Source organism: Tiliqua scincoides, chromosome 1, assembly GCF_035046505.1.
Source record: "Tiliqua scincoides isolate rTilSci1 chromosome 1, rTilSci1.hap2, whole genome shotgun sequence".
NCBI classification, from domain to species: Eukaryota; Metazoa; Chordata; class Lepidosauria; order Squamata; family Scincidae; genus Tiliqua; species Tiliqua scincoides.
The window spans coordinates 285,359,112-285,371,703 of NC_089821.1; the positions used below are offsets into that span (position 1 = coordinate 285,359,112).

Consider the following 12,592-nt stretch of genomic DNA (forward strand, 5'->3'; position numbering starts at 1 on the left):
AATGGAGGACAGTGTATAGAAGAGGAAATTTTGACAAGTGCAGCTCAACATGGGAGGGTATAAAAAGCTGCACCTGCCAAACCCCCCTCTTCTGTACGGTGGTTAAAGCTATAGGCTCTATGCCCCACTGGATCCGGTCAGCCTGGCTACACACTTCCCACAGTGAGCCCCTGCCAGCGCCTCTTGGCAAGGACCGTCTCTACGTTTGCAACCTGACTCTGCTCATTTGCAGACAGTCCCTTCTGGAAAGCAGGGAGAACTCAAGGGGTGAGTTTTTTGCATGGCAGCCGGGGGGGGAGGGGAAGAGCCCCGGCTGCCCCCTCCCTGCAGAGAGAGTGTCCCCTGCCCCCATGGCAGAGAATCCCAGAGGAAAGGGCCGGACAGCAGCAGCCTTGCGCGCAGGAGGGATGTGTGCAGCCCTGGCACGCCTGCGGAGCCGGGAGGTGCGTGTGGGTGGGGCGGGGGGTGGGTTTCCCTGCCTCCACTGCTTCCTACATGGGTGGAGCTCTTTGCAGAGGAGCCCTGGGCTTCCAGAGGGGGCTTGCTTGGGTCCTGCCAGCAGGCTCGGGGGCGGCTGCTGCGGGCGAGCTGAGCAGGGAGGCGCCTCCCAAAGCTTGCTTTAGTGGCGAGCCTGGACCTGCGGCTGGGAATTGACAGACGATCCCTGGGTGCCCCGGCTGGGCTTGCCTGCTGATGGAGCGACGCGGTCCTTCTGCAGGTAGGGGAAGCCCTTTCCCCCGACGGAGGGCGGGAGAGGCTCCCAAGCTAGGCGCGGGGGTGCCAAGACAGGCTTCCAGGGAAGGTGGGTAGCGTCTGGGGGTCATGCAGAAGCGGGGGTGGGGGCAGGATCCCCCCCCCACGAGTCAGGGGGATGCTCGCCCCTCTGCACGGTGCGTGTCACTTTCTCCCAGGGGTTTGTTTTGCTGCCGGGACCCCGTGCACTTGGGGGAGGGCACCGGGATCGGGACCACCACTCAAAGGTCTCCCCTGCTAGTCACAGCCTTCAGGCCAGCCTTCACTGGACAAGGTCTGGTGGCGGAGACTTTCTCGACTAGCAGCCCAAATGACAAGGTAAGGCCTCTTGTGCCCTCCTGGGAGATTTCCCGGGCTCATCTGGCCAGCAGCCGCAACTGAAACCAGGATGCTGGACTGAAAGGACCCCTGCCTAGGCGGATCCTGCTCTTCGCCTTCCAATAAAAGCAGTGGCCCGAAGGAAAGAGAGGGATGTGTGGCTGTGGCTTCATTTTTCATGGGATAAAGTTCACTTGCGCTTTGATTGGAACTGGGAAGGTGTCCCTGGGATGACTGTTGATCAAAGACTGAGGATCCTGGCAGTTGCATAACTTAGCAATCCTAACCACGCTTTCCTGAGAGTAAGCCCCATTGAACAACATAGGACTTACTTCTGAGTAGACCTGGTTAGGATTGTGCCCTTAGGCAGAGAGTGTTCTGAAACCAAAATTTCCGGATGTTAGTGAGCTGCCTTATCAGTTTCTACTTTGGGGTCCATCAGTCCGTCCCCCATGATTTATCCCATTTGTGAATGTGTGACTAGAATCCAGGCCTCCAGCTCAGTCCTGGAGGATATTATTAGCTCATCATGAAAGAGTACTCCTGAGCAAGTGCAGAGTGTGTTTCGGTCACTCTGTACCATTTGTGGCCTAAATCCAGACTTCCTGTTCTGAATGACCTAGCTCAGTCTTGGAGGGTGTTATTAGCTCATCATATTAGAGTACTCCTGAGCAAATGTAGAGTGTGTTTTGGTTGATCTGTATCATTTGGGGCCTAAATCCAGACCTCCTGTTCTGAATGATCTAGCTCAGTCCTGGAGGATATTATTAGTTCCATCATAAAAGAGTGCTCCTGAGCAAGTACAGAGTGTGTTTCAGTCACAAAGAGCATTTGCAGCTAGACCTGACACATCTAGGATTGAGGCCTGGCTTCTAGTTCACAGGCTGCTCCCAGCAGCTTGTTGTTTAGAAACTAAATTGTGGGGGTAAGCTTGTTGGGAGCTCATTTGATTGAATGCTGTGTACAGTATATAAAAAATCCTGCCATGTGGAAAATTAACATTTTAGTATATAGACGTGAATAACATTTCCTCCTGATATCTTATTTTCTGTATGAAGGGAATTGCTGCATAGAACAGCAATAAATTATGTGGGCCTTCATCTGCAGTCTGAAATAGCACAACCTGGGCACACATTTACCCCCTTAGGCAAAACTGGGCCTAAATCTGTACCTAATCCAGGAACAACTATGGAAAAGACTGATCCAGCTAGTAAGATAGGTGCATCTTTGTTGTTGGATCTAGCAACTTTTCTAGAATATGCTGAATATTGAAATGCGAAGACCCTTAGAACAGTGACTCCCAAATAGTGAACTGAGATCCCCCAGAGTGGGTGAGAGGGGATGGAAACTCGGGGGGGGGGGGTGTCACTAAACTCCCATCAATGTCATCTGGGAAAGACTGTGCAGCACAAAAGGGGGAAATTGGGAGATTGGTCCTGCAAAGAGATAAATTCCAGCATTGGAGATCTGGTAGTAATTGCTGCCAGAGTATGATGGGATCCCTCTTAACCAATGCTTATGATAGCCAGAAAATGAACCTCCATGAGGTTCATTATTGCGTGCTAGAACAGCAGTGCTCACCATGGGAGCTTTGTGGGCCAGGCTGCTGAGTCATCCAGAATGGGAAACTGTCCCATAACTGAGCCTCTTTTATCATTTTCTTAAAGGAGTCACTACTTTGAGCATGTTGGGATCAGAGTGTCTCCTGCCCTTTCTCTACTTTATGGTAATAACTTCTGCTTCCTCATAGCCATCCCTTTCTAGGAGTTCATTAAAGGGAACAGTGTGGCACCTGTAGTTATTTATTGCTTCTATTTTTCCATGCTTCAGATGCATAGCTCTTGAAGGGGATGAGGATGTGTCCTAAATATAGTTGATCAAGTTTGAAGAGAGGGGGATTTTTTGACTTTTCTGTACAACCTGTCATCCTTCCCCCCCCCCCCCTACAGTTACTGGGGGCATTTTATCAGTGAAATCCCCCTTCCTCCTTAAAATAAAATTAAAAAAATTGTTTGTTTAGAAAACTTCTGCCCTTTTTCTAGCACAAATAGACACAGGATGTGGTGATGGCGACTGGCCTGGACGCCTTTAAAAGGGAATTGGACAAGTTTCTGGAGGAAAAATCCATTATGGGGTACAAGCCATGATGTGTATGCGCAACCTCCTGATTTTAGAAATGGGCTATGTCAGAATGCTAGATGCAAGGGAGGGCACCAGGATGAGGTCTCTTGTTATCTGGTGTGCTCCTTGGGGCATTTGGTGGGCCACTGTGAGATACAGGAAGCTGGACTAGATGGGCCTATGGCCTGATCCAGTGGGGCTGTTCTTATGTTCTTATGTAAAGCAGCATACAATATGGATAATGCAAATAACAATTTTCAGTTAATAAGTCGGTGGGTGACTGGTTAGATTCCAGTGTCCCAACTTCAAAGCCACACACAGTAGCTTCAAGTCAGAGCAGAGAAAAATGAGCACAGTTCCTTGACCCACCTGCTTGCTAGCCCAAGGTGCATTGCTCCATCTGTGCCATTCAGTAGTTCATTGTCAGGGCCTTCATATTACAGGTACTGTCCTTGCCAAATACTCTTCCTTAGAACTTGCTATGCTTACATTAGAAATATTTCATGATTGAGGCAACATGCCAAATAGTACCCTGATGATGTGCCAGCCTCCCACTCACCAGAGTTCTAGCTCAGCATTCTCCCTGTCTCCTCATTTCCTCTTCCTCTCTGTCCCTCTCTTCCTTTTCCAATCCAGGGAATGGGAGGAGAAGGAGGAACAGTGGAGACAAGTAGAGATGGTTACCCCCACCCCCACCCCAAACTACAACCTGAGGTGACTGCTTCATTTGGTCTCATGGGTGGGTCAGCCCTCCTCCCTCTGTCATATCCAGTGTGTGATATGTGAAATATTACAGGTGCTACTTGGAAGCTGTTCCAACGAGCTTTCTATAGTTTACTGTTGGGTTTGAGGGGGGAAAAAAATTCAGATTTGTCTGTTTCCCAACCTAAAGATTACTGAGTCTGTGCAAGTGAAGTATTTTCAGCACTTAAAGGCTATGTAAAAGCAAAACGTGAAGTTATCCAGGGTTGAGGACATCTCAAGGACTATCTCATGTGAACCTGTCTGTATGTTAGATAAGTTTTGGAGGTTCTGTGTCCCTTTCCTGTCAGAGGTACACTGAGCAGGGTCTTCTCAGTCATGACACCTAAACTTAGATTTGCTCTCTGCTTTAAACTCTCTGCTCTCCTTTTGACCACTGAAACGCCTGGCTTAAATCATCCCCTCTTCCCCACTCCACATGACATTTGAAAAACCACTTGCACCATTTCAAGTTTATCTCCATAACCATCAGAGCTAGAAACTGTTTTAGAAACACTCTCTTTTTAGCATTCCCAGGAAAATGTACAGTATATGGATGTTTAAGGATGCATGTGTGTTGCTCTCACCATGCATGTTTAGTTCAGAAAGCACCAGTGTTCTGACAGTATGCAATTGCCACACAAATTATGGAGCTCTGCTAATTCCATGCTCCCAAATGTAGCAGTTGGGGGGGCCCTCCTGCCCTGCCTGAAACACACTGCAGTCCAGTGATGTATTTATGCCTACCCGAGAGGAAATTGCAATTCAGTCCTGTGGGTTGCTTGTATAGAAGTGATTTCAATGAAAGCGAAATAGCCATGCATTGCAGGAAAAGCAACTGGGGAGCTGCAGATGCCTGGAAATCCATGTGCTGCAGGGTAAGAGGGGTTATATTGGTGCACTGTTGCCCAGCAGCATCTCTTGATACCATGGCAACCTCATTAATGGGCAAGATACACTATTTTCTTGGCCTGATGTTAGGTGGATGGATAGGAGGGGCAGGGAACATTGGTGACGTCTCACAGAAATATGTTGAATTTGGGTTTTCCTTTAATTCCACAAACCACAGTGTTGGCTGTCATTTAATTCTCAATCTGCCATCTTTAATACCCAGGTTTGGGGTGTTATCTTGGCTCCAGTTATCTTCATTTTAAATGGCTTTGGTGTTTTTTCCTTTCTCATAGACAGAGCATTTCACAACATTGTAATAATTAATCACCCAGTGAGCAACAAGTATGCATAGGTCCTCCAGATTGTTATGGTTGCAGTAAAGGACTTTAACAACAGTCTACGTTGGGGTGTCTTTTTTTTCAGGTGTTCATATTTTGTATACCACCTGCCCATCTGCAAAATAAAGCAAGTTCCTGTGAAGGGAGGAAAATGACCAGTATCTGATGCACTTGGCAACACTTTAGAACCTAATGGAGGTTCATTTGTCAGCCTACATATCTACCAAGCTCTTGCTTTTTCCTCTCATGTCCATAAAAGGTGGATGTTTGAAACTCCTTGTCTCCTTTATATTGGTCTCTAGGCCTTGGGTTGAAAGTGACTCATCCTTTCGATCAATGCTGAAGTCTGTCGGAGTTGTTTCTGGGCTGGTCAGAAGGCTTGTTAATAACAATGAGCTTTCCCACTCTGTAGAAACAATATTCTATGTGTAGTTCTATTACCCCACTTGTATTTTTGTTCCCACACTGAACAGATCTTGGGTCTGGTGGCTGCCAGCTTCTTACCCGAGCGTGTTTGACAAACCAGATAAAAACAGAACTTTGTTATTTCTGTTTCAGATTTACACTTGATTCTAAACTTGCCAAAAACACACACTCTGAATTGGGTGAGCATAGTTTTATCTGCACATGGTCAGTTCCTGGAGAACAAGGCAGTCTGATCTGTGTCCATTGTCCAGCAAGGATCAGGGGGATTTAGAATCATAGAGTTGGAAGGGGCCAAATGGGTCATCTAGTCCAAACCCCTGCCTGCAAGAGAATTTCTCCTCCCCATGCAGGGTCCTGAGAACTACCCTCCTCTTCATAGACAGCAGAGTTGTTTGGATGAAAAGACGGGATCATTTATTACATGTGCTTGCTTCATGCGGCTGTGGCTGATGCCAGTACTCTTCCCTACATCTGTGTCGTAACTGGGTCCTGAACTTAGGCTTTCCACTTTTGGAGCCTGGCAGCCCAATCCTATCCAATTTTCCAGTGCTGGTGCTGCTGTGCCAAAGGGGTATGCACTGCTTCCTGTATTGGGGGTGCAGTCACAGAGGCCTCCTTAAGGTTTGGGAACATTTGTTCCCTTACCCCGGGGCTGCACTGCGGTTGCACCGGTGCTGGAAAGCTGGATAGGATTGGGCTGTAAGGCTGCAACCTAACCAACTTTCCAGTGCTGACTTAAGGGCAATGCAACTCTGAGGTAAGGAAACAAACATTGCCTTACCTTGAGGAGGTCTTCATGACTGCCCCCCAACTGCAGGATGAAGCACGTGCCCCAGCGGCACAGCCTATGCCAGTGCTAGAAAGTTGATTAGGATTGCACCCTAAGATTTGTGGCTTTGCTTTAGATGCACATCTTCTCCCTTATATTCCCACTGGAGGTTCTCAGCTAAATTTGCAGTCTATGTAGAAAGATAGTGGTTCTTTCTAGGTGAATTTATCTTTCTTTCCAAGAAATGTGCATTCAGAGTTGTGTTGTGTTGGTAACCTGTGTTGATGTCCCTGAGCAAGGGAAGAAGGAAGCCAGGTTTGGACATGGTGGCTTGGTGCTTACAGCTATTTGTGAGTTACTGTGAAATTCACCTTTTCAGTATCGTTTGGCTCTGGATTGATTTACCAGGACATGTTTAAATTTGCAGTTGTGGTTACACACCCAGATGTAGTAATTCCAGAAAAAACACCAATTCTAATCCTGTTTTCACCTCACTGCTGCAAACAGGGAAACATCTGTCTAGACAGGATGGTAGCTCAAGCCATAATGAGTGGGGAGTGATTTTGTGTCACTGGATTTTGTAATTGTGTTAAAGCCTCTTTGACCATGTTCAGTTCCCTGCACCTCTAGCCTCTCTGCACATGTGTCTATATCAGAGTTTTGCAGATGCTGGCTTGAAGAACCTTTTTTTTTTTTTACACTTGAACCTTACAATCTGCTGGAGCCAGGTACAAGATCATGACCAGGGAAGGGATGCAAAATGATGGCTCAGGTTGTGGAACCAATAACTTATTGCGTTCCACAAGCCATACAGTGGAATATTCTACACATAGAAGAAACAATTCTGCAGCTGAGTTATAACAAATCAAAGCTGAGTTATATTCAAACCTGGGCCTCGGAGAGGAATTTTATCAGGGGGTACAGAGTTTTCTTTTGGGCCCCTTCCCAAAGAGGGAGGGGTGAAACAGAATGGGGGGGTGGCGGCAATGGGGGCAAAACCAGCAGGGGGAAAGTGGCACCAGCTCGAATAGTCTTTGTAGTTCAGGTCCACAAGCCAAAGAGCTACTGTAGCAGGTCAGTCTCCTCCCAGATGTGACACTGTTAAGGAATGTATGCAATCCTGGGCCTGGTGTGTATGGCTGTAGTCTTGGCCATGTACCCACAGTTTTGCCCCCAGCATCCTGCGTGGGTAGTGAGATTGGAGAATGTAAGATCCCAGGAAATTTCTGGGCCCCCTCCTTTGGCTCTTGGGCCCCCTTCCTGACCCTGGGCCCGGGTACAAATTACCCCCTTTACCCCCCTCTCCTAGGCCCTGATTCAAACACACCACTGTAAAACTGGCCCACAGAATAGCACAAAGACCTGGTCAATTTGCACAAGACCAACATAGCAGAGAAAATTTTTAACTTGCTTTTGTTCAAGAATTAAAAGCCAGAAATCTTTGCCAGCCTGCTGCAGATTATCCTGTTCTGTCTGTCTCGGTTCTAGAAGATCCCAGGAGCTGCATGCCTCTTTGGTAGAGACACCATCTAGTTCTGCTACGTGTCTCTATAAGAATTGCTTTGCTGGATCTACTCAAAGGTCTACTTAATCCACCAGGCTGTTGCCACAGTGATGAGCCAAGTGCTTGTGGCAGCTCACAAGCTTGGGTGTGTCAGCCTCTCCCTATTGGTTGTCCCCAGCACCTGGTGTTCAGAGGCCTACTGCCCATTTGCAGACTGGTGCTTTCCCACATGACGGAAGTTGAAGAAGCAGGACTTGATTCAACCTCCTTCTTAGTAGGACAGTTGATCCTCCATTTACCTATCTCTCCAATAACTCCTGTCCGTTAGAGAGAGGTCACAAACTGGCAGACAATAATAGTTCTTGAACAGTACAAACTCAGCTTTGAAGAAATGTAAATGTTGCACTTTAATTGGCAGGAAGGGCAAAATCCACAGGGTTTCCCCAAATCTCTTCCTAAACTCATGAGAATTTCCAGAATTCACAAGATTGTTGCACAGTGTATAATTTGGTCCAGCTATCTCTGCATCTGGTGTTCTTTGCCACATGAAGACGGAAAGCCAGTTAGTAAAAGTCCTTCCTTATGACCTGCTATTGCCTCATAATGGATCACCTGCTCTTTGCCTAAGGGAACGTGTTCTCTGAGTGTCCACAGGACAGGTGAAGCATGAGGCATTCTCACTGGATATACCATAGATGTAGCGCAGTTGACACATTTGACAGTAGCTTGAGCACATGAAGCTGCCTTGTACAGCTCTCCAGAGTTTTAGACAGGGGTAATTCTACTTCTCTAGTCCAGCAATTTTCAATCTTTTTCATCTCATGGCACACTGACAATGTGCTAAAATTGTCAAGGCACACCATTGGTTTTTTGACAATGGTCAAGGCACACTACACTGCTGGTGGGGGGGCTCCCCTTCCCCATGCTTGGCAACCTTCAGTCTTGAAAGACTATGGTATAAGCCTACAGCACCTGGTATTCCTAGGCGGTCTCCCATCCAAGTACTAACCAGGCCTGACCCTGCTTAGCTTCCAAGATCAGACAAGATCAGGCATGTGCAGGGTAACAGTTGCTGTCAGCCCAACTAATAAGTGATTTTTCCCCAAACTCCCACGGCACACTTGCAGACCATTCATGGCACACCAATATGCTGTGGCACACTGGTTGAAAATCACTACTCTAATCTATCAGAAGTGCCAGAGATTGAATTGGGGACCATGTACATGCAAGGCGTGTGATCTGCCATTGAACTTTGGTCCCTTCCCATAGCTTGAAAAAAACTGTGCATTCCTAATTCAGTGGGCTAGTCAATCCCAGTGATTGAATTATGCAGGAAGGGGTGGGGGGCTAGGGTTAACCTGGGGGGTTAACAAAATCCACAGGCTCCTTCTCCTGACTCCTTCTCCAGTTTTAGCCAAATGAGCCACCTCTGTAGCCTTCTGAAAACAATAGTTCAGGGGGCTGATATCAAAGGAAAGGGAGCTGGGCTCTTTGTAATCTCCCTGTTAATCTGAGGCACCAAGTCCAGATCTATGTGCAGGCTTGAACTATAATGCACTGGCTGTCCAAAGGAAAGGAAGTTTGCTTACCACTTTGGGGCATTTGTGTGGTGTGCTATTCCACTTGGCCGGAAAGTCAGCTAGGATGTATGAGTTGACACAGCTGTTGCAGGGACAGGGGGTTCTTACACTTCTGAGCATATAATGGAGTGATAAGGACTGCCTGTGTTCTCTGCGCTGGCTCTTGTTAAGTTCCTTGGAAAAGGCTGCAACAGAGAGTGCTTTTGGGAGCTCTACATCTTCAGCTACATATCTGTATGTCTGTAAGCAGAGCCTTTCCCCCTTTTCCTGAAAGCTGTGTGGAACTGGAACCAGCTGAACAAATGGGGATTGGGACCCAGCTGGGTTGCCTCTTGTTAATCTCTGAAAGAAGAAAGTCCCCAGATGCCCACTCAAAAAGCAGAGCTAGCGAGATAAGACAGGAGCATCTGGAAGCATGACAGGGTTCTGCAGGGAAGGTGGGCATGACAGGAAAATAGGATGAAACAGCCCTAGGTGGGAAAACACTATTTAATGACCGCCTGCCAGCCAGGATACCATGCTTCACATTTACAAGGCAGATGCACAAGGAGCCATCAACCTCCAGCTCCTCTTTGTGTAGTATTAATTGAGAGGGAGAGAGAGAGAGAATCTAGGACTGCAAGTGCACCCAAACCCCAGTTTCCTTTATGATTTAGTGCAAATTCACAAAAGTAGGAAACAGGACCCCAAAAAAGTGGCACAGAGTTGTAATGGCATTGTGCAACAATCTCAAAGCAGTGCCACATTCAGAATAATGTGCCATCTACTCTGGCATTGCTGATCACTCCTGCCAATTGGGCAAAGAGGCACCTTTTTAAATTGGTGTCCTCTTATATTTAGCGGGGAGGGGCAATTGTCCCTCATCACCCCAGCATGGTGTCTTTTCCAGTGGCAGTTGCTTGTGTCCCTTTTCCGTCTCTTTTTAGACTCTGAGCCCTTTCAGGACAGGGGTCCATTTATCGATTGATTTTGCTATGTACACCACTTTGTGAACTACTTTTTGTTGAAAAGTAGTATATAAATATTATGTTAATCATCACCCTCATCATCATCATCTCCTCTCAGTCTACCATTTGGACTGCTGAGATTATCCTTGTGTGGTTTATCTGGATAAAGTGTGAACAACTAGATCACTGTCTCTGACAGCCAGAAATTCATCTGCCTGGTAAGACATGCCCAGAAGGTTCCAGTTGAGAGGACTGGATGCAAAGTTTCAAAAAGCATGGGATCACCTTCCCAAACAGGTCTAAATTCCTTGCTAGAAAATAATAGGATTTCTTCATGATATGTGACAAGAGAAAGATCTTTAATGCAGATGAAAACCATTAACAAAATCCATCACACACCACCCTGTACAGAATCCCCCCCCCCCAATTGGGTTTTCAGTAGTTGAAGCAGGATTGCTGGTATAAGATGGGCCATTGATTCCAACCTGCACCAGTATTCACAAGTTCTTGCAGTTTTCCTGTCCCTGTGAAACATGTGGCTAAGTTAGTTTCTAGCAGACAAGAAAGAACCACTGGAGAACTGTCACAGGTATAATCCCACAAAAATTTGAACCGCCTAATTAGCGACTCGTTTTACTGTAAAGCGACGTTAAGGACGAGATGGGAGTCATGTATCAAAGCTCCTTAAGGTGTGGTTGCAGTGTCTTCCCCAATGCATCTCTGTCACTAAAGATGCTCAGTGCTGACACATAGGTTGTGCATGTGACTGGGAAAGTGTGCACAACACTGTGTTTTACACATTACCATCTGCCGCATGGAGCACTGTAAAAGGAGTGGGCTTTTTGATGAGAGACATAGCATTAAAACTGGCACAGAAGATTTACTTGCTGGTTCATTACTGCTGCCCTCTGCACTTACAGAAGGTGACTGGCATTGCAAGGCCCACAAGTGGCTCTTCTTGGGACATTGCCAGTCTCCCTGGAAGCAGGCCGCAGATTCTATTATGAGGCTGCCTGATCATGAGTTGGCAAAAGCATTTGTTGGTCTGGCTGTGGGGTTGTGTTGCTACCATCAGAGGCTGATGTGTATTTTTTAAGAACAAAACAAAAAGGTGCTGAGGTGGCTCTGGACTCCTCCCCCCCCCCACCTACGAGATTGCATGATTGTACAAATAATATCCTTTCAAGCCTAGAGCTCCATAGGCACTCTGCATCAGAAGAGAGATTATTTCTAGAACACAGTCCTAGGGTTATGCTGGGCCAGTGCAAGTCCATTGCACCTGTCCTGTACTGTTGCAAATGTGCCATAAGGCACATTTGTGCTGACTTGTGAGTTGGCTGGGCTGGCGCACTTCTGTGTGCCAACCTGCGGAGACCAGATTCAGGCTCCGCGCCAACGCAGAGATACAAGTTTGTGCCGGCCTCCCTAGGTTGGCGTGGTAGTTTGGGGAGGGCAGAACTGGGGTATTCCAGGGTGGGCAGTGGGCAGGCCTGTGGGCAAACTGGGCCCAGAAAGGGGGCAGTGCCAGGATCTGGCACTTAGGCCAGATCCTAATCCCCCTCTTTAGGTGGTGCAGATCTGCGTAGCTCCATTTGTACTACTGCTGCACAACATAGGATAAGGGGAAGTGATTTCCCCTTGCCCCAGATTGCACCGAGCCAACCCCAACCCTGTGCTGGATACAGCGCAGGCCAGTCAACCTGCCTGCTCCAGCACAGGTTAGGATTGGGCTGCCCATCACATACTTGGGCTTTTTTTTCATTTTGGGGGGTATTGTTTTTTTTGTTTTTTTAATTTGAGTAGCTACTGGAGAGGCCTGATCTAGTTTGGGATCACAGTGCATGAGGAGGAGAGACTTAACCTTTTCTCACTCCTTCCAAACCTACTATTTGCTGCAAGCTTGGGGAGGTAAATTGAAGTGAACAATGACTGGGGGGGGCGGGGAGAGTGAACTCCACACATACGCATGATCCTCATCTAGATCACAGCATTCCAATACTGCTGTTCATTTTAAAGGATGAGAATTCTAGTATGGGATTCAAAGATGCAGTTATTTCATTTTCCCACAGTAATCTTCTTGTATAGGTTCTCAATTCCATTATTTTTCTTCTGGTCCCTCCACCAATACTAACCTACAGGAGTACCCACAGTGCACAACATTTGGGTAAGTGTTCCAGCAAAATATCTGAGAATATCGTAATTAC

The 12,592-nt window shown here is 47.2% G+C and overlaps 1 protein-coding gene and 1 pseudogene across 7 annotated transcripts in view; one reads left to right on the forward strand and one right to left on the reverse strand.

The window, feature by feature from the left end:
• The first annotated feature begins 324 nt into the window (after positions 1–324).
• The window catches only part of TMEM63C (transmembrane protein 63C), a 98,909-nt gene continuing 86,641 nt past the window's right edge, over positions 325–12,592 (forward strand). For 5 of the 7 annotated variants that reach the window (XM_066627666.1, XM_066627676.1, XM_066627650.1 and 2 more), the window contains exon 1: positions 529–718. The gene's annotated coding sequence lies outside the window, so the exon portion shown is untranslated. Of the gene's footprint in view, positions 444–528; positions 719–745; positions 803–12,592 lie in introns of those variants that run through there. The other 2 variants (XM_066627685.1, XM_066627693.1) reach the window with 2 other exon arrangements.
• On the reverse strand, positions 8,822–8,941 carry LOC136637043 (5S ribosomal RNA; annotated as a pseudogene).